Source organism: Microcebus murinus, chromosome 28, assembly GCF_040939455.1.
Source record: "Microcebus murinus isolate Inina chromosome 28, M.murinus_Inina_mat1.0, whole genome shotgun sequence".
In the NCBI taxonomy this organism is placed as follows: domain Eukaryota; kingdom Metazoa; phylum Chordata; class Mammalia; order Primates; family Cheirogaleidae; genus Microcebus; species Microcebus murinus.
The window spans coordinates 16,375,964-16,395,867 of NC_134131.1; the positions used below are offsets into that span (position 1 = coordinate 16,375,964).

The 19,904-nt window shown below is 63.4% G+C and overlaps 6 non-coding genes across 6 annotated transcripts; all 6 read right to left on the bottom strand.

Moving 5' to 3' along the window:
- Nucleotides 1-1,637: 1,637 nt before the first annotated feature.
- On the bottom strand, nucleotides 1,638-1,756 carry LOC142865134 (5S ribosomal RNA). The gene has a single exon (XR_012915437.1). It is a non-coding gene; the product is annotated as a 5S ribosomal RNA (ribosomal RNA).
- A 3,529-nt stretch (nucleotides 1,757-5,285) lies between these two features.
- Nucleotides 5,286-5,404, bottom strand: LOC142865135 (5S ribosomal RNA). The gene has a single exon (XR_012915438.1). It is a non-coding gene; the product is annotated as a 5S ribosomal RNA (ribosomal RNA).
- A 3,494-nt stretch (nucleotides 5,405-8,898) lies between these two features.
- LOC142865136 (5S ribosomal RNA) lies at nucleotides 8,899-9,017 on the bottom strand. Its single transcript, XR_012915439.1, has one exon. It is a non-coding gene; the product is annotated as a 5S ribosomal RNA (ribosomal RNA).
- A 3,506-nt stretch (nucleotides 9,018-12,523) lies between these two features.
- Nucleotides 12,524-12,642, bottom strand: LOC142865137 (5S ribosomal RNA). The gene has a single exon (XR_012915440.1). It is a non-coding gene; the product is annotated as a 5S ribosomal RNA (ribosomal RNA).
- Nucleotides 12,643-16,141: 3,499 nt separating this feature from the next.
- On the bottom strand, nucleotides 16,142-16,260 carry LOC142865138 (5S ribosomal RNA). The gene has a single exon (XR_012915441.1). It is a non-coding gene; the product is annotated as a 5S ribosomal RNA (ribosomal RNA).
- A 3,494-nt stretch (nucleotides 16,261-19,754) lies between these two features.
- Nucleotides 19,755-19,873, bottom strand: LOC142865139 (5S ribosomal RNA). The gene has a single exon (XR_012915442.1). It is a non-coding gene; the product is annotated as a 5S ribosomal RNA (ribosomal RNA).
- Between the last annotated feature and the right edge of the window lie 31 nt (nucleotides 19,874-19,904).

Genomic DNA, 19,904 nt, shown 5'->3' on the forward strand with positions numbered 1-19,904 from the left:
CCTGGGGGGCCCAGCACAAAAGTGCAGACAACCACCGGACCCTCAATCTCAGTTTTCGGATGTTTTTGCCACTCTAAGGACCCGCAGGCCAGCTGGGCCTTCTGGCAGGACAGAGAGCCCCGGAATCCGACGTGGAGAGCTGGGTGTACGTCCCCACGAGGAGGCGGTCCCCACCTCCGCGGCTCTCCCCTTGCGGGGGGGGGGGGAAAGCAGCCACGGGGCCTCAGAGAAGACACCAGGCTGGGCGCCCGCCCCACAGTGGGGGCACGTCCCCCGCAGGCCACTTAGCGACGGCCGCCGGCCGGCGGACGGTTGGGTGGCGCGAGACGCTGCGGCCGCCCTGCTACCGGGTTCCTGGGAGGGCGTCCTGGAACCAGCGTCCACACCAAGCCCTTGGAAGGCCTAGGCGACGGAGGAGCCCCGTCAGGCAGGGGCCGAGGACGGTGACGGCCCGGGCGGGGAGGAGCGTGTCAGGCAGGGGCAGAGGACGGTGACAGGTGACAGGCCGGGCGGGAAGGAGTCAGTCAGGCAGGGGCCGAGGAGGAGACGGGCTGGGTAAGGGTTAGGGTTAGAGTCAGGGCACAAGTCACAATCGCAAAGACCTGGAAGCGACCCGAGTGCCCATCGACCCACGAGTGCGTAAATGAAATGTGGCGCGTGGACACCACGGAGTGCTATTCAGCTAGGAGGAGCAGCGGTGAGAGGGCACCTCTCGTGGTTCTCCTGGCCAGAGCTGGAACCCGTTCCAGTAAGCCAGGTAGCCCAAGAATGGACACACGAGCACCACGTGCTCGCGCTCACCAGCAAATGGGTACGAACCGACGGACACCCAAGTGGACACAGAGGAATCACCTTCATCGGGTGGGTGTCGGGCGGGTGGGGGGAGGGGATGGGCATACACCTCCATTAGGAATGGGGTGGGTGCGCACCGACTGGAGGATGGGCGCACTTGAGGCTCTGACCCGAGGGGGGAGGCTGGGAGAGGGCAACGTACCCGACCTTAACATTGGTACCCCCACAATACGCTGGAACAACATCAGAGGTTAATGAATAAGAACACAGGGGGGAGGGGGGCACGGGCAACACATGTCACCTTAATACTTGGACTCCCATCATCTGCTTGAAAAGAGAGAGAAAAGAAAATGCAATCATAGAGATAAGAGACACTTTTTAAACATAATGAATCCGAAGAGAAAAGTAAAAGGAGGCCTGTGGGGCAGGTCTGGGTGTGACTCCGGATCCCCCAACATCAGGTGCCACCACCAAAGATTCCTACGTGTAGCCCATAGAACCCCAAAAGCAACGGGACGAGTTCTGGTCACATACTCCCTCAAAATGACATCCTGGCCTTCTTCTGGAACTCCCTCCCCTCTCAGACTCTCAAGGTTTCCTCCAGCGTGTCGGTTCCCACAGAGCAGACCTTTGGTCTGAGACCTGACAGTCCAGAAGCCACGCATGCTGCCGCGTGACGGCGGTGTCGCGGCTTGGGACAAGAGGAGGCCCCACGGTGCGGGCTGGGGCGCCAGGCACCGCGGCGGGCGCTGAGGGTGGGGGTGACCCCCGCCCCGGGCCGCCGCCTCGCTCCCAGAGAGGGGACAGAACAAGAGGCAAAACAAAAAAAAAAAAAAAAAAAAAGAAGCCTACGGCACCCGGTATTCCCAGGCGGTCTCCCATCCAAGTACTAACCAGGCCCGACCCTGCTTAGCTTCCGAGACCAGACGAGATCGGGCGCGTTCAGGGTGGTGTGGCCCTAGACGGCGGAGGGCGCCCCTGCCCCGCTCAAGAAGCCGAGCCTCTCTGCGCTTCCCCGCCGCCTCCTCCCGCCCCAGGCCCCGCGCCGGCGCTGACCCGCACCGGGCGGGCCTGTTGAGTTCACCGGCCGGGTCCGGCGGGCTCCGAGGGACGGGGGTGACAGGCGGGGCGGGGCGGGGCGGGCAGGGAGCGGCGGGCCGGGGTGGGGGGCTGTCTCTCTATACACACACACACACACACACACACTCACACTCACTCACTCACACTCACACAAGATGCGCCTCCACGGCTGGACTCGCCAAGGTGGAGACCTTCCAGCCCCCTTCCTCTCCTCGCCTGGCCCACCCCCAGCTCGTGGCCGCCGCCGCCGCCGCCGCCGCCGCCGCCGATTGCGCACGCGCGGGTCGCCCGCCCTTTGACCCCAGGCAGGGGCCGCCCTCCCCGACAACCCCTTTCAGCTGTGCCCCCCACCCTGTGGGTGGGCTGCCGCCTATTCCCCCGGGCCCGGGCTGGGGCACAGCGCATGGGGGAGGGGAGCGAGTGTATGGGGCGTCTCTCTCTCTCTCTAGGGATGTGTCCCATGGGTGGGGTGGCGTGGTTAGTGGGGCGCTGAAGAAATCAGTCCCCTCCATCTCCTACCTCTGGAAAACGCCCAAGCCCTTGGAGAACTGCCGGCAACGCGACCGTGGGGGCCGGGACCCTCCTCTGTGTCCTCCTGTGGCCCAGTCCAAGGGGCCTGGGCCTGGCCGGGGCTGCATTGGACCCCGACCACCCTGGCGTGTGGACTCGCTAAAAATCGGCGATTAGATATTGGATTCCAGCTTCATTGAGGTCATTTCACTAATGAGTGCACCGGAAAGAGTTTCCTAATCCATCTGTGAGGGTGGCAACTGAAAGAGAATTTTAAAGCTGACAGAATAGGCGAGGAAAGGCATAGGAGATTTCCACACCCAGTAGAAAGGCATAGGAGATTTCCACACCCAGTAAGGAAGCCTTTCCCGAAATGGAAGAAAGAAACGAGCAAACAGAGACACCGGTAGCCCGCCAGGATCAGAGTCTGCCCCCGAGAGAAAGTACCCTGACCAGGTTCACCCGTGGGTGGGTGGCGAGCTAGCGGCATTCAGAAGAGCGAGGCCCGCAGTCTGTGCAGAAGACACCTGCACTCGGGTGTGTGTGGCGGCACGATTCACAAGCAGCTCCAGATGTTAAGCCAAGGAGAAGCCAGGGAGTTCCCAACGCCCCAGGTGTCCTCAGCCCACGACTGGCTGCTGGGGGAATGCGAAGCCCGGCTCCTTGTCTCAGAGCGGGACAACCAGGAGGTGTGACGTACACCCCGGGGTTCCCAGGAGGATCAGGCTGAAGCTGGGACTTGGCCTGAAAGTGTCCCCTCGCACGGCCACCCCCTTCCCCTTCCTGCTCCTCTACTCCTGGTGCCCCTCCATCCAGGGGCCAGACCTTAAAGAGTCACCCGCAAGAGAATCCTGGTCCCAAAGGAGCCTTCTGGGGGACCCGTGCTGAGAGAGGTTGTGGGCATGGCCCGCTGGGGCTCTGCCCGACCCAGGGCTGAGAGATGCAACCTCCCAGCTCTGGGTCCCTGCAGGGGAAGCGTTGGCAAGCACAGGGCCAGTCCTCCAAAGGCCCAGGTGCAGGGAGCCCAGGCCAAGCAGCCTGTGGAAGAAGCCACCCCGGGAACACGACTGCAGGCCACGGCCCTTCCCACCTCCTCCTCCTCCTCCTGCTCCTCCACCCCCCCCCCGACCTCCCACCCCCCCCCGACATGGCGCAGGGCTCAGAGACACCTCAGACACTTGCTACCCAAAGTGCAAAGGGCATCAGTTGCTCCTCCAAACCCCCCCCCCCGCCCAGCAGACCGCGTTGTCCAGCCAGCCCCCGGGCCTCCCTGGGGTGCCCAGCACAAAAGTGCAGACAACCACCGGACCCTCAATCTCAGTTTTCGGATGTTTTTGCCACTCTAAGGACCCGCAGGCCAGCTGGGCCTTCTGGCAGGACAGAGAGCCCCGGAATCCGACGTGGAGAGCTGGGTGTACGTCCCCACGAGGAGGCGGTCCCCACCTCCGTGGCTCTCCCCTTGCGGGGGGGAAAAGCAGCCACGGGGCCTCAGAGAAGACACCAGGCTGGGCGCCCGCCCCACAGTGGGGGCACGTCCCCCGCAGGCCACTTAGCGACGGCCGCCGGCCGGCGGACGGTTGGGTGGCGCGAGACGCTGCGGCCGCCCTGCTACCGGGTTCCTGGGAGGGCGTCCTGGAACCAGCGTCCACACCAAGCCCTTGGAAGGCCCAGGCGACGGAGGAGCCCCGTCAGGCAGGGGCCGAGGACGGTGACGGCCCGGGCGGGGAGGAGCGTGTCAGGCAGGGGCAGAGGACGGTGACAGGTGACAGGCCGGGCGGGAAGGAGTCAGTCAGGCAGGGGCCGAGGAGGAGACGGGGCTGGGTAAGGGTTAGGGTTAGAGTCAGGGCACAAGTCACAATCGCAAAGACCTGGAAGCGACCCGAGTGCCCATCGACCCACGAGTGCGTAAATGAAATGTGGCGCGTGGACACCACGGAGTGCTATTCAGCTAGGAGGAGCAGCGGTGAGAGGGCACCTCTCGTGGTTCTCCTGGCCAGAGCTGGAACCCGTTCCAGTAAGCCAGGTAGCCCAAGAATGGACACACGAGCACCACGTGCTCGCGCTCACCAGCAAATGGGTACGAACCGACGGACACCCAAGTGGACACAGAGGAATCACCTTCATCGGGTGGGTGTCGGGCGGGTGGGGGGAAGGGATGGGCATACACCTCCATTAGGAATGGGGTGGGTGCGCACCGACTGGGGGATGGGCGCACTTGAGGCTCTGACCCGAGGGGGGAGGCTGGGAGAGGGCAACGTACCCAACCTTAACATTGGTACCCCCACAATACGCTGGAACAACATCAGAGGTTAATGAATAAGAACACAGGGGGGAGGGGGGCACGGGCAACACATGTCACCTTAATACTTGGACTCCCATCATCTGCTTGAAAAGAGAGAGAAAAGAAAATGCAATCATAGAGATAAGAGACACTTTTTAAACATAATGAATCCGAAGAGAAAAGTAAAAGGAGGCCTGTGGGGCAGGTCTGGGTGTGACTCCGGATCCCCCAACATCAGGTGCCACCACCAAAGATTCCTACGTGTAGCCCATAGAACCCCAAAAGCAACGGGACGAGTTCTGGTCACATACTCCCTCAAAATGACATCCTGGCCTTCTTCTGGAACTCCCTCCCCTCTCAGACTCTCAAGGTTTCCTCCAGCGTGTCGGTTCCCACAGAGCAGACCTTTGGTCTGAGACCTGACAGTCCAGAAGCCACGCATGCTGCCGCGTGACGGCGGTGTCGCGGCTTGGGACAAGAGGAGGCCCCACGGTGCGGGCTGGGGCGCCAGGCACCGCGGCGGGCGCTGAGGGTGGGGGTGACCCCCGCCCCGGGCCGCCGCCTCGCTCCCAGAGAGGGGACAGAACAAGAGGCAAAACAAAAAAAAAAAAAAAAAAAAAGAAGCCTACGGCACCCGGTATTCCCAGGCGGTCTCCCATCCAAGTACTAACCAGGCCCGACCCTGCTTAGCTTCCGAGACCAGACGAGATCGGGCGCGTTCAGGGTGGTGTGGCCCTAGACGGCGGAGGGCGCCCCTGCCCCGCTCAAGAAGCCGAGCCTCTCTGCGCTTCCCCGCCGCCTCCTCCCGCCCCAGGCCCCGCGCCGGCGCTGACCCGCACCGGGCGGGCCTGTTGAGTTCACCGGCCGGGTCCGGCGGGCTCCGAGGGACGGGGGTGACAGGCGGGGCGGGGCGGGGCGGGCAGGGAGCGGCGGGCCGGGGTGGGGGGCTGTCTCTCTATACACACACACACACACACACACACACACACTCACACTCACTCACTCACACTCACACAAGATGCGCCTCCACGGCTGGACTCGCCAAGGTGGAGACCTTCCAGCCCCCTTCCTCTCCTCGCCTGGCCCACCCCCAGCTCGTGGCCGCCGCCGCCGCCGCCGATTGCGCACGCGCGGGTCGCCCGCCCTTTGACCCCAGGCAGGGGCCGCCCTCCCCGACAACCCCTTTCAGCTGTGCCCCCCACCCTGTGGGTGGGCTGCCGCCTATTCCCCCGGGCCCGGGCTGGGGCACAGCGCATGGGGGAGGGGAGCGAGTGTATGGGGCGTCTCTCTCTCTCTCTAGGGATGTGTCCCATGGGTGGGGTGGCGTGGTTAGTGGGGCGCTGAAGAAATCAGTCCCCTCCATCTCCTACCTCTGGAAAACGCCCAAGCCCTTGGAGAACTGCCGGCAACGCGACCGTGGGGGCCGGGACCCTCCTCTGTGTCCTCCTGTGGCCCAGTCCAAGGGGCCTGGGCCTGGCCGGGGCTGCATTGGACCCCGACCACCCTGGCGTGTGGACTCGCTAAAAATCGGCGATTAGATATTGGATTCCAGCTTCATTGAGGTCATTTCACTAATGAGTGCACCGGAAAGAGTTTCCTAATCCATCTGTGAGGGTGGCAACTGAAAGAGAATTTTAAAGCTGACAGAATAGGCGAGGAAAGGCATAGGAGATTTCCACACCCAGTAAGGAAGCCTTTCCCGAAATGGAAGAAAGAAACGAGCAAACAGAGACACCGGTAGCCCGCCAGGATCAGAGTCTGCCCCCGAGAGAAAGTACCCTGACCAGGTTCACCCGTGGGTGGGTGGCGAGCTAGCGGCATTCAGAAGAGCGAGGCCCGCAGTCTGTGCAGAAGACACCTGCACTCGGGTGTGTGTGGCGGCACGATTCACAAGCAGCTCCAGATGTTAAGCCAAGGAGAAGCCAGGGAGTTCCCAACGCCCCAGGTGTCCTCAGCCCACGACTGGCTGCTGGGGGAATGCGAAGCCCGGCTCCTTGTCTCAGAGCGGGACAACCAGGAGGTGTGACGTACACCCCGGGGTTCCCAGGAGGATCAGGCTGAAGCTGGGACTTGGCCTGAAAGTGTCCCCTCGCACGGCCACCCCCTTCCCCTTCCTGCTCCTCTACTCCTGGTGCCCCTCCATCCAGGGGCCAGACCTTAAAGAGTCACCCGCAAGAGAATCCTGGTCCCAAAGGAGCCTTCTGGGGGACCCGTGCTGAGAGAGGTTGTGGGCATGGCCCGCTGGGGCTCTGCCCGACCCAGGGCTGAGAGATGCAACCTCCCAGCTCTGGGTCCCTGCAGGGGAAGCGTTGGCAAGCACAGGGCCAGTCCTCCAAAGGCCCAGGTGCAGGGAGCCCAGGCCAAGCAGCCTGTGGAAGAAGCCACCCCGGGAACACGACTGCAGGCCACGGCCCTTCCCACCTCCTCCTCCTCCTCCTGCTCCTCCACCCCCCCCCCGACCTCCCACCCCCCCCCCGACATGGCGCAGGGCTCAGAGACACCTCAGACACTTGCTACCCAAAGTGCAAAGGGCATCAGTTGCTCCTCCAAACCCCCCCCCCCGCCCAGCAGACCGCGTTGTCCAGCCAGCCCCCGGGCCTCCCTGGGGTGCCCAGCACAAAAGTGCAGACAACCACCGGACCCTCAATCTCAGTTTTCGGATGTTTTTGCCACTCTAAGGACCCGCAGGCCAGCTGGGCCTTCTGGCAGGACAGAGAGCCCCGGAATCCGACGTGGAGAGCTGGGTGTACGTCCCCACGAGGAGGCGGTCCCCACCTCCGTGGCTCTCCCCTTGCGGGGGGGAAAAGCAGCCACGGGGCCTCAGAGAAGACACCAGGCTGGGCGCCCGCCCCACAGTGGGGGCACGTCCCCCGCAGGCCACTTAGCGACGGCCGCCGGCCGGCGGACGGTTGGGTGGCGCGAGACGCTGCGGCCGCCCTGCTACCGGGTTCCTGGGAGGGCGTCCTGGAACCAGCGTCCACACCAAGCCCTTGGAAGGCCCAGGCGACGGAGGAGCCCCGTCAGGCAGGGGCCGAGGACGGTGACGGCCCGGGCGGGGAGGAGCGTGTCAGGCAGGGGCAGAGGACGGTGACAGGTGACAGGCCGGGCGGGAAGGAGTCAGTCAGGCAGGGGCCGAGGAGGAGACGGGGCTGGGTAAGGGTTAGGGTTAGAGTCAGGGCACAAGTCACAATCGCAAAGACCTGGAAGCGACCCGAGTGCCCATCGACCCACGAGTGCGTAAATGAAATGTGGCGCGTGGACACCACGGAGTGCTATTCAGCTAGGAGGAGCAGCGGTGAGAGGGCACCTCTCGTGGTTCTCCTGGCCAGAGCTGGAACCCGTTCCAGTAAGCCAGGTAGCCCAAGAATGGACACACGAGCACCACGTGCTCGCGCTCACCAGCAAATGGGTACGAACCGACGGACACCCAAGTGGACACAGAGGAATCACCTTCATCGGGTGGGTGTCGGGCGGGTGGGGGGAAGGGATGGGCATACACCTCCATTAGGAATGGGGTGGGTGCGCACCGACTGGGGGATGGGCGCACTTGAGGCTCTGACCCGAGGGGGGAGGCTGGGAGAGGGCAACGTACCCAACCTTAACATTGGTACCCCCACAATACGCTGGAACAACATCAGAGGTTAATGAATAAGAACACAGGGGGGAGGGGGGCACGGGCAACACATGTCACCTTAATACTTGGACTCCCATCATCTGCTTGAAAAGAGAGAGAAAAGAAAATGCAATCATAGAGATAAGAGACACTTTTTAAACATAATGAATCCGAAGAGAAAAGTAAAAGGAGGCCTGTGGGGCAGGTCTGGGTGTGACTCCGGATCCCCCAACATCAGGTGCCACCACCAAAGATTCCTACGTGTAGCCCATAGAACCCCAAAAGCAACGGGACGAGTTCTGGTCACATACTCCCTCAAAATGACATCCTGGCCTTCTTCTGGAACTCCCTCCCCTCTCAGACTCTCAAGGTTTCCTCCAGCGTGTCGGTTCCCACAGAGCAGACCTTTGGTCTGAGACCTGACAGTCCAGAAGCCACGCATGCTGCCGCGTGACGGCGGTGTCGCGGCTTGGGACAAGAGGAGGCCCCACGGTGCGGGCTGGGGCGCCAGGCACCGCGGCGGGCGCTGAGGGTGGGGGTGACCCCCGCCCCGGGCCGCCGCCTCGCTCCCAGAGAGGGGACAGAACAAGAGGCAAAACAAAAAAAAAAAAAAAAAAAAAGAAGCCTACGGCACCCGGTATTCCCAGGCGGTCTCCCATCCAAGTACTAACCAGGCCCGACCCTGCTTAGCTTCCGAGACCAGACGAGATCGGGCGCGTTCAGGGTGGTGTGGCCCTAGACGGCGGAGGGCGCCCCTGCCCCGCTCAAGAAGCCGAGCCTCTCTGCGCTTCCCCGCCGCCTCCTCCCGCCCCAGGCCCCGCGCCGGCGCTGACCCGCACCGGGCGGGCCTGTTGAGTTCACCGGCCGGGTCCGGCGGGCTCCGAGGGACGGGGGTGACAGGCGGGGCGGGGCGGGGCGGGCAGGGAGCGGCGGGCCGGGGTGGGGGGCTGTCTCTCTATACACACACACACACACACACACACACACACACTCACACTCACTCACTCACACTCACACAAGATGCGCCTCCACGGCTGGACTCGCCAAGGTGGAGACCTTCCAGCCCCCTTCCTCTCCTCGCCTGGCCCACCCCCAGCTCGTGGCCGCCGCCGCCGCCGCCGATTGCGCACGCGCGGGTCGCCCGCCCTTTGACCCCAGGCAGGGGCCGCCCTCCCCGACAACCCCTTTCAGCTGTGCCCCCCACCCTGTGGGTGGGCTGCCGCCTATTCCCCCGGGCCCGGGCTGGGGCACAGCGCATGGGGGAGGGGAGCGAGTGTATGGGGCGTCTCTCTCTCTCTCTAGGGATGTGTCCCATGGGTGGGGTGGCGTGGTTAGTGGGGCGCTGAAGAAATCAGTCCCCTCCATCTCCTACCTCTGGAAAACGCCCAAGCCCTTGGAGAACTGCCGGCAACGCGACCGTGGGGGCCGGGACCCTCCTCTGTGTCCTCCTGTGGCCCAGTCCAAGGGGCCTGGGCCTGGCCGGGGCTGCATTGGACCCCGACCACCCTGGCGTGTGGACTCGCTAAAAATCGGCGATTAGATATTGGATTCCAGCTTCATTGAGGTCATTTCACTAATGAGTGCACCGGAAAGAGTTTCCTAATCCATCTGTGAGGGTGGCAACTGAAAGAGAATTTTAAAGCTGACAGAATAGGCGAGGAAAGGCATAGGAGATTTCCACACCCAGTAAGGAAGCCTTTCCCGAAATGGAAGAAAGAAACGAGCAAACAGAGACACCGGTAGCCCGCCAGGATCAGAGTCTGCCCCCGAGAGAAAGTACCCTGACCAGGTTCCCCCGTGGGTGGGTGGCGAGCTAGCGGCATTCAGAAGAGCGAGGCCCGCAGTCTGTGCAGAAGACACCTGCACTCGGGTGTGTGTGGCGGCACGATTCACAAGCAGCTCCAGATGTTAAGCCAAGGAGAAGCCAGGGAGTTCCCAACGCCCCAGGTGTCCTCAGCCCACGACTGGCTGCTGGGGGAATGCGAAGCCCGGCTCCTTGTCTCAGAGCGGGACAACCAGGAGGTGTGACGTACACCCCGGGGTTCCCAGGAGGATCAGGCTGAAGCTGGGACTTGGCCTGAAAGTGTCCCCTCGCACGGCCACCCCCTTCCCCTTCCTGCTCCTCTACTCCTGGTGCCCCTCCATCCAGGGGCCAGACCTTAAAGAGTCACCCGCAAGAGAATCCTGGTCCCAAAGGAGCCTTCTGGGGGACCCGTGCTGAGAGAGGTTGTGGGCATGGCCCGCTGGGGCTCTGCCCGACCCAGGGCTGAGAGATGCAACCTCCCAGCTCTGGGTCCCTGCAGGGGAAGCGTTGGCAAGCACAGGGCCAGTCCTCCAAAGGCCCAGGTGCAGGGAGCCCAGGCCAAGCAGCCTGTGGAAGAAGCCACCCCGGGAACACGACTGCAGGCCACGGCCCTTCCCACCTCCTCCTCCTCCTCCTCCTCCTCCTGCTCCTCCACCCCCCCCCGACCTCCCACCCCCCCCCCGACATGGCGCAGGGCTCAGAGACACCTCAGACACTTGCTACCCAAAGTGCAAAGGGCATCAGTTGCTCCTCCAACCCCCCCCCCGCCCAGCAGACCGCGTTGTCCAGCCAGCCCCCGGGCCTCCCTGGGGGGCCCAGCACAAAAGTGCAGACAACCACCGGACCCTCAATCTCAGTTTTCGGATGTTTTTGCCACTCTAAGGACCCGCAGGCCAGCTGGGCCTTCTGGCAGGACAGAGAGCCCCGGAATCCGACGTGGAGAGCTGGGTGTACGTCCCCACGAGGAGGCGGTCCCCACCTCCGCGGCTCTCCCCTTGCGGGGGGGGGGGGAAAGCAGCCACGGGGCCTCAGAGAAGACACCAGGCTGGGCGCCCGCCCCACAGTGGGGGCACGTCCCCCGCAGGCCACTTAGCGACGGCCGCCGGCCGGCGGACGGTTGGGTGGCGCGAGACGCTGCGGCCGCCCTGCTACCGGGTTCCTGGGAGGGCGTCCTGGAACCAGCGTCCACACCAAGCCCTTGGAAGGCCTAGGCGACGGAGGAGCCCCGTCAGGCAGGGGCCGAGGACGGTGACGGCCCGGGCGGGGAGGAGCGTGTCAGGCAGGGGCAGAGGACGGTGACAGGTGACAGGCCGGGCGGGAAGGAGTCAGTCAGGCAGGGGCCGAGGAGGAGACGGGCTGGGTAAGGGTTAGGGTTAGAGTCAGGGCACAAGTCACAATCGCAAAGACCTGGAAGCGACCCGAGTGCCCATCGACCCACGAGTGCGTAAATGAAATGTGGCGCGTGGACACCACGGAGTGCTATTCAGCTAGGAGGAGCAGCGGTGAGAGGGCACCTCTCGTGGTTCTCCTGGCCAGAGCTGGAACCCGTTCCAGTAAGCCAGGTAGCCCAAGAATGGACACACGAGCACCACGTGCTCGCGCTCACCAGCAAATGGGTACGAACCGACGGACACCCAAGTGGACACAGAGGAATCACCTTCATCGGGTGGGTGTCGGGCGGGTGGGGGGAGGGGATGGGCATACACCTCCATTAGGAATGGGGTGGGTGCGCACCGACTGGAGGATGGGCGCACTTGAGGCTCTGACCCGAGGGGGGAGGCTGGGAGAGGGCAACGTACCCGACCTTAACATTGGTACCCCCACAATACGCTGGAACAACATCAGAGGTTAATGAATAAGAACACAGGGGGGAGGGGGGCACGGGCAACACATGTCACCTTAATACTTGGACTCCCATCATCTGCTTGAAAAGAGAGAGAAAAGAAAATGCAATCATAGAGATAAGAGACACTTTTTAAACATAATGAATCCGAAGAGAAAAGTAAAAGGAGGCCTGTGGGGCAGGTCTGGGTGTGACTCCGGATCCCCCAACATCAGGTGCCACCACCAAAGATTCCTACGTGTAGCCCATAGAACCCCAAAAGCAACGGGACGAGTTCTGGTCACATACTCCCTCAAAATGACATCCTGGCCTTCTTCTGGAACTCCCTCCCCTCTCAGACTCTCAAGGTTTCCTCCAGCGTGTCGGTTCCCACAGAGCAGACCTTTGGTCTGAGACCTGACAGTCCAGAAGCCACGCATGCTGCCGCGTGACGGCGGTGTCGCGGCTTGGGACAAGAGGAGGCCCCACGGTGCGGGCTGGGGCGCCAGGCACCGCGGCGGGCGCTGAGGGTGGGGGTGACCCCCGCCCCGGGCCGCCGCCTCGCTCCCAGAGAGGGGACAGAACAAGAGGCAAAACAAAAAAAAAAAAAAAAAAAAAAGAAGCCTACGGCACCCGGTATTCCCAGGCGGTCTCCCATCCAAGTACTAACCAGGCCCGACCCTGCTTAGCTTCCGAGACCAGACGAGATCGGGCGCGTTCAGGGTGGTGTGGCCCTAGACGGCGAAGGGCGCCCCTGCCCCGCTCAAGAAGCCGAGCCTCTCTGCGCTTCCCCGCCGCCTCCTCCCGCCCCAGGCCCCGCGCCGGCGCTGACCCGCACCGGGCGGGCCTGTTGAGTTCACCGGCCGGGTCCGGCGGGCTCCGAGGGACCGGGGTGACAGGCGGGGCGGGGCGGGGCGGGCAGGGAGCGGCGGGCCGGGGTGGGGGGCTGTCTCTCTATACACACACACACACACACACACACTCACACTCACTCACTCACACTCACACAAGATGCGCCTCCACGGCTGGACTCGCCAAGGTGGAGACCTTCCAGCCCCCTTCCTCTCCTCGCCTGGCCCACCCCCAGCTCGTGGCCGCCGCCGCCGCCGCCGCCGCCGCCGCCGATTGCGCACGCGCGGGTCGCCCGCCCTTTGACCCCAGGCAGGGGCCGCCCTCCCCGACAACCCCTTTCAGCTGTGCCCCCCACCCTGTGGGTGGGCTGCCGCCTATTCCCCCGGGCCCGGGCTGGGGCACAGCGCATGGGGGAGGGGAGCGAGTGTATGGGGCGTCTCTCTCTCTCTCTAGGGATGTGTCCCATGGGTGGGGTGGCGTGGTTAGTGGGGCGCTGAAGAAATCAGTCCCCTCCATCTCCTACCTCTGGAAAACGCCCAAGCCCTTGGAGAACTGCCGGCAACGCGACCGTGGGGGCCGGGACCCTCCTCTGTGTCCTCCTGTGGCCCAGTCCAAGGGGCCTGGGCCTGGCCGGGGCTGCATTGGACCCCGACCACCCTGGCGTGTGGACTCGCTAAAAATCGGCGATTAGATATTGGATTCCAGCTTCATTGAGGTCATTTCACTAATGAGTGCACCGGAAAGAGTTTCCTAATCCATCTGTGAGGGTGGCAACTGAAAGAGAATTTTAAAGCTGACAGAATAGGCGAGGAAAGGCATAGGAGATTTCCACACCCAGTAAGGAAGCCTTTCCCGAAATGGAAGAAAGAAACGAGCAAACAGAGACACCGGTAGCCCGCCAGGATCAGAGTCTGCCCCCGAGAGAAAGTACCCTGACCAGGTTCACCCGTGGGTGGGTGGCGAGCTAGCGGCATTCAGAAGAGCGAGGCCCGCAGTCTGTGCAGAAGACACCTGCACTCGGGTGTGTGTGGCGGCACGATTCACAAGCAGCTCCAGATGTTAAGCCAAGGAGAAGCCAGGGAGTTCCCAACGCCCCAGGTGTCCTCAGCCCACGACTGGCTGCTGGGGGAATGCGAAGCCCGGCTCCTTGTCTCAGAGCGGGACAACCAGGAGGTGTGACGTACACCCCGGGGTTCCCAGGAGGATCAGGCTGAAGCTGGGACTTGGCCTGAAAGTGTCCCCTCGCACGGCCACCCCCTTCCCCTTCCTGCTCCTCTACTCCTGGTGCCCCTCCATCCAGGGGCCAGACCTTAAAGAGTCACCCGCAAGAGAATCCTGGTCCCAAAGGAGCCTTCTGGGGGACCCGTGCTGAGAGAGGTTGTGGGCATGGCCCGCTGGGGCTCTGCCCGACCCAGGGCTGAGAGATGCAACCTCCCAGCTCTGGGTCCCTGCAGGGGAAGCGTTGGCAAGCACAGGGCCAGTCCTCCAAAGGCCCAGGTGCAGGGAGCCCAGGCCAAGCAGCCTGTGGAAGAAGCCACCCCGGGAACACGACTGCAGGCCACGGCCCTTCCCACCTCCTCCTCCTCCTCCTGCTCCTCCACCCCCCCCCCGACCTCCCACCCCCCCCCGACATGGCGCAGGGCTCAGAGACACCTCAGACACTTGCTACCCAAAGTGCAAAGGGCATCAGTTGCTCCTCCAAACCCCCCCCCCCGCCCAGCAGACCGCGTTGTCCAGCCAGCCCCCGGGCCTCCCTGGGGTGCCCAGCACAAAAGTGCAGACAACCACCGGACCCTCAATCTCAGTTTTCGGATGTTTTTGCCACTCTAAGGACCCGCAGGCCAGCTGGGCCTTCTGGCAGGACAGAGAGCCCCGGAATCCGACGTGGAGAGCTGGGTGTACGTCCCCACGAGGAGGCGGTCCCCACCTCCGTGGCTCTCCCCTTGCGGGGGGGAAAAGCAGCCACGGGGCCTCAGAGAAGACACCAGGCTGGGCGCCCGCCCCACAGTGGGGGCACGTCCCCCGCAGGCCACTTAGCGACGGCCGCCGGCCGGCGGACGGTTGGGTGGCGCGAGACGCTGCGGCCGCCCTGCTACCGGGTTCCTGGGAGGGCGTCCTGGAACCAGCGTCCACACCAAGCCCTTGGAAGGCCCAGGCGACGGAGGAGCCCCGTCAGGCAGGGGCCGAGGACGGTGACGGCCCGGGCGGGGAGGAGCGTGTCAGGCAGGGGCAGAGGACGGTGACAGGTGACAGGCCGGGCGGGAAGGAGTCAGTCAGGCAGGGGCCGAGGAGGAGACGGGGCTGGGTAAGGGTTAGGGTTAGAGTCAGGGCACAAGTCACAATCGCAAAGACCTGGAAGCGACCCGAGTGCCCATCGACCCACGAGTGCGTAAATGAAATGTGGCGCGTGGACACCACGGAGTGCTATTCAGCTAGGAGGAGCAGCGGTGAGAGGGCACCTCTCGTGGTTCTCCTGGCCAGAGCTGGAACCCGTTCCAGTAAGCCAGGTAGCCCAAGAATGGACACACGAGCACCACGTGCTCGCGCTCACCAGCAAATGGGTACGAACCGACGGACACCCAAGTGGACACAGAGGAATCACCTTCATCGGGTGGGTGTCGGGCGGGTGGGGGGAAGGGATGGGCATACACCTCCATTAGGAATGGGGTGGGTGCGCACCGACTGGGGGATGGGCGCACTTGAGGCTCTGACCCGAGGGGGGAGGCTGGGAGAGGGCAACGTACCCAACCTTAACATTGGTACCCCCACAATACGCTGGAACAACATCAGAGGTTAATGAATAAGAACACAGGGGGGAGGGGGGCACGGGCAACACATGTCACCTTAATACTTGGACTCCCATCATCTGCTTGAAAAGAGAGAGAAAAGAAAATGCAATCATAGAGATAAGAGACACTTTTTAAACATAATGAATCCGAAGAGAAAAGTAAAAGGAGGCCTGTGGGGCAGGTCTGGGTGTGACTCCGGATCCCCCAACATCAGGTGCCACCACCAAAGATTCCTACGTGTAGCCCATAGAACCCCAAAAGCAACGGGACGAGTTCTGGTCACATACTCCCTCAAAATGACATCCTGGCCTTCTTCTGGAACTCCCTCCCCTCTCAGACTCTCAAGGTTTCCTCCAGCGTGTCGGTTCCCACAGAGCAGACCTTTGGTCTGAGACCTGACAGTCCAGAAGCCACGCATGCTGCCGCGTGACGGCGGTGTCGCGGCTTGGGACAAGAGGAGGCCCCACGGTGCGGGCTGGGGCGCCAGGCACCGCGGCGGGCGCTGAGGGTGGGGGTGACCCCCGCCCCGGGCCGCCGCCTCGCTCCCAGAGAGGGGACAGAACAAGAGGCAAAACAAAAAAAAAAAAAAAAAAAAAGAAGCCTACGGCACCCGGTATTCCCAGGCGGTCTCCCATCCAAGTACTAACCAGGCCCGACCCTGCTTAGCTTCCGAGACCAGACGAGATCGGGCGCGTTCAGGGTGGTGTGGCCCTAGACGGCGGAGGGCGCCCCTGCCCCGCTCAAGAAGCCGAGCCTCTCTGCGCTTCCCCGCCGCCTCCTCCCGCCCCAGGCCCCGCGCCGGCGCTGACCCGCACCGGGCGGGCCTGTTGAGTTCACCGGCCGGGTCCGGCGGGCTCCGAGGGACGGGGGTGACAGGCGGGGCGGGGCGGGGCGGGCAGGGAGCGGCGGGCCGGGGTGGGGGGCTGTCTCTCTATACACACACACACACACACACACACACACACTCACACTCACTCACTCACACTCACACAAGATGCGCCTCCACGGCTGGACTCGCCAAGGTGGAGACCTTCCAGCCCCCTTCCTCTCCTCGCCTGGCCCACCCCCAGCTCGTGGCCGCCGCCGCCGCCGCCGATTGCGCACGCGCGGGTCGCCCGCCCTTTGACCCCAGGCAGGGGCCGCCCTCCCCGACAACCCCTTTCAGCTGTGCCCCCCACCCTGTGGGTGGGCTGCCGCCTATTCCCCCGGGCCCGGGCTGGGGCACAGCGCATGGGGGAGGGGAGCGAGTGTATGGGGCGTCTCTCTCTCTCTCTAGGGATGTGTCCCATGGGTGGGGTGGCGTGGTTAGTGGGGCGCTGAAGAAATCAGTCCCCTCCATCTCCTACCTCTGGAAAACGCCCAAGCCCTTGGAGAACTGCCGGCAACGCGACCGTGGGGGCCGGGACCCTCCTCTGTGTCCTCCTGTGGCCCAGTCCAAGGGGCCTGGGCCTGGCCGGGGCTGCATTGGACCCCGACCACCCTGGCGTGTGGACTCGCTAAAAATCGGCGATTAGATATTGGATTCCAGCTTCATTGAGGTCATTTCACTAATGAGTGCACCGGAAAGAGTTTCCTAATCCATCTGTGAGGGTGGCAACTGAAAGAGAATTTTAAAGCTGACAGAATAGGCGAGGAAAGGCATAGGAGATTTCCACACCCAGTAAGGAAGCCTTTCCCGAAATGGAAGAAAGAAACGAGCAAACAGAGACACCGGTAGCCCGCCAGGATCAGAGTCTGCCCCCGAGAGAAAGTACCCTGACCAGGTTCACCCGTGGGTGGGTGGCGAGCTAGCGGCATTCAGAAGAGCGAGGCCCGCAGTCTGTGCAGAAGACACCTGCACTCGGGTGTGTGTGGCGGCACGATTCACAAGCAGCTCCAGATGTTAAGCCAAGGAGAAGCCAGGGAGTTCCCAACGCCCCAGGTGTCCTCAGCCCACGACTGGCTGCTGGGGGAATGCGAAGCCCGGCTCCTTGTCTCAGAGCGGGACAACCAGGAGGTGTGACGTACACCCCGGGGTTCCCAGGAGGATCAGGCTGAAGCTGGGACTTGGCCTGAAAGTGTCCCCTCGCACGGCCACCCCCTTCCCCTTCCTGCTCCTCTACTCCTGGTGCCCCTCCATCCAGGGGCCAGACCTTAAAGAGTCACCCGCAAGAGAATCCTGGTCCCAAAGGAGCCTTCTGGGGGACCCGTGCTGAGAGAGGTTGTGGGCATGGCCCGCTGGGGCTCTGCCCGACCCAGGGCTGAGAGATGCAACCTCCCAGCTCTGGGTCCCTGCAGGGGAAGCGTTGGCAAGCACAGGGCCAGTCCTCCAAAGGCCCAGGTGCAGGGAGCCCAGGCCAAGCAGCCTGTGGAAGAAGCCACCCCGGGAACACGACTGCAGGCCACGGCCCTTCCCACCTCCTCCTCCTCCTCCTGCTCCTCCACCCCCCCCCCGACCTCCCACCCCCCCCCCGACATGGCGCAGGGCTCAGAGACACCTCAGACACTTGCTACCCAAAGTGCAAAGGGCATCAGTTGCTCCTCCAAACCCCCCCCCCCGCCCAGCAGACCGCGTTGTCCAGCCAGCCCCCGGGCCTCCCTGGGGTGCCCAGCACAAAAGTGCAGACAACCACCGGACCCTCAATCTCAGTTTTCGGATGTTTTTGCCACTCTAAGGACCCGCAGGCCAGCTGGGCCTTCTGGCAGGACAGAGAGCCCCGGAATCCGACGTGGAGAGCTGGGTGTACGTCCCCACGAGGAGGCGGTCCCCACCTCCGTGGCTCTCCCCTTGCGGGGGGGAAAAGCAGCCACGGGGCCTCAGAGAAGACACCAGGCTGGGCGCCCGCCCCACAGTGGGGGCACGTCCCCCGCAGGCCACTTAGCGACGGCCGCCGGCCGGCGGACGGTTGGGTGGCGCGAGACGCTGCGGCCGCCCTGCTACCGGGTTCCTGGGAGGGCGTCCTGGAACCAGCGTCCACACCAAGCCCTTGGAAGGCCCAGGCGACGGAGGAGCCCCGTCAGGCAGGGGCCGAGGACGGTGACGGCCCGGGCGGGGAGGAGCGTGTCAGGCAGGGGCAGAGGACGGTGACAGGTGACAGGCCGGGCGGGAAGGAGTCAGTCAGGCAGGGGCCGAGGAGGAGACGGGGCTGGGTAAGGGTTAGGGTTAGAGTCAGGGCACAAGTCACAATCGCAAAGACCTGGAAGCGACCCGAGTGCCCATCGACCCACGAGTGCGTAAATGAAATGTGGCGCGTGGACACCACGGAGTGCTATTCAGCTAGGAGGAGCAGCGGTGAGAGGGCACCTCTCGTGGTTCTCCTGGCCAGAGCTGGAACCCGTTCCAGTAAGCCAGGTAGCCCAAGAATGGACACACGAGCACCACGTGCTCGCGCTCACCAGCAAATGGGTACGAACCGACGGACACCCAAGTGGACACAGAGGAATCACCTTCATCGGGTGGGTGTCGGGCGGGTGGGGGGAAGGGATGGGCATACACCTCCATTAGGAATGGGGTGGGTGCGCACCGACTGGGGGATGGGCGCACTTGAGGCTCTGACCCGAGGGGGGAGGCTGGGAGAGGGCAACGTACCCAACCTTAACATTGGTACCCCCACAATACGCTGGAACAACATCAGAGGTTAATGAATAAGAACACAGGGGGGAGGGGGGCACGGGCAACACATGTCACCTTAATACTTGGACTCCCATCATCTGCTTGAAAAGAGAGAGAAAAGAAAATGCAATCATAGAGATAAGAGACACTTTTTAAACATAATGAATCCGAAGAGAAAAGTAAAAGGAGGCCTGTGGGGCAGGTCTGGGTGTGACTCCGGATCCCCCAACATCAGGTGCCACCACCAAAGATTCCTACGTGTAGCCCATAGAACCCCAAAAGCAACGGGACGAGTTCTGGTCACATACTCCCTCAAAATGACATCCTGGCCTTCTTCTGGAACTCCCTCCCCTCTCAGACTCTCAAGGTTTCCTCCAGCGTGTCGGTTCCCACAGAGCAGACCTTTGGTCTGAGACCTGACAGTCCAGAAGCCACGCATGCTGCCGCGTGACGGCGGTGTCGCGGCTTGGGACAAGAGGAGGCCCCACGGTGCGGGCTGGGGCGCCAGGCACCGCGGCGGGCGCTGAGGGTGGGGGTGACCCCCGCCCCGGGCCGCCGCCTCGCTCCCAGAGAGGGGACAGAACAAGAGGCAAAACAAAAAAAAAAAAAAAAAAAAAGAAGCCTACGGCACCCGGTATTCCCAGGCGGTCTCCCATCCAAGTACTAACCAGGCCCGACCCTGCTTAGCTTCCGAGACCAGACGAGATCGGGCGCGTTCAGGGTGGTGTGGCCCTAGACGGCGGAGGGCGCCCCTGCCCCGCTCAAGAAG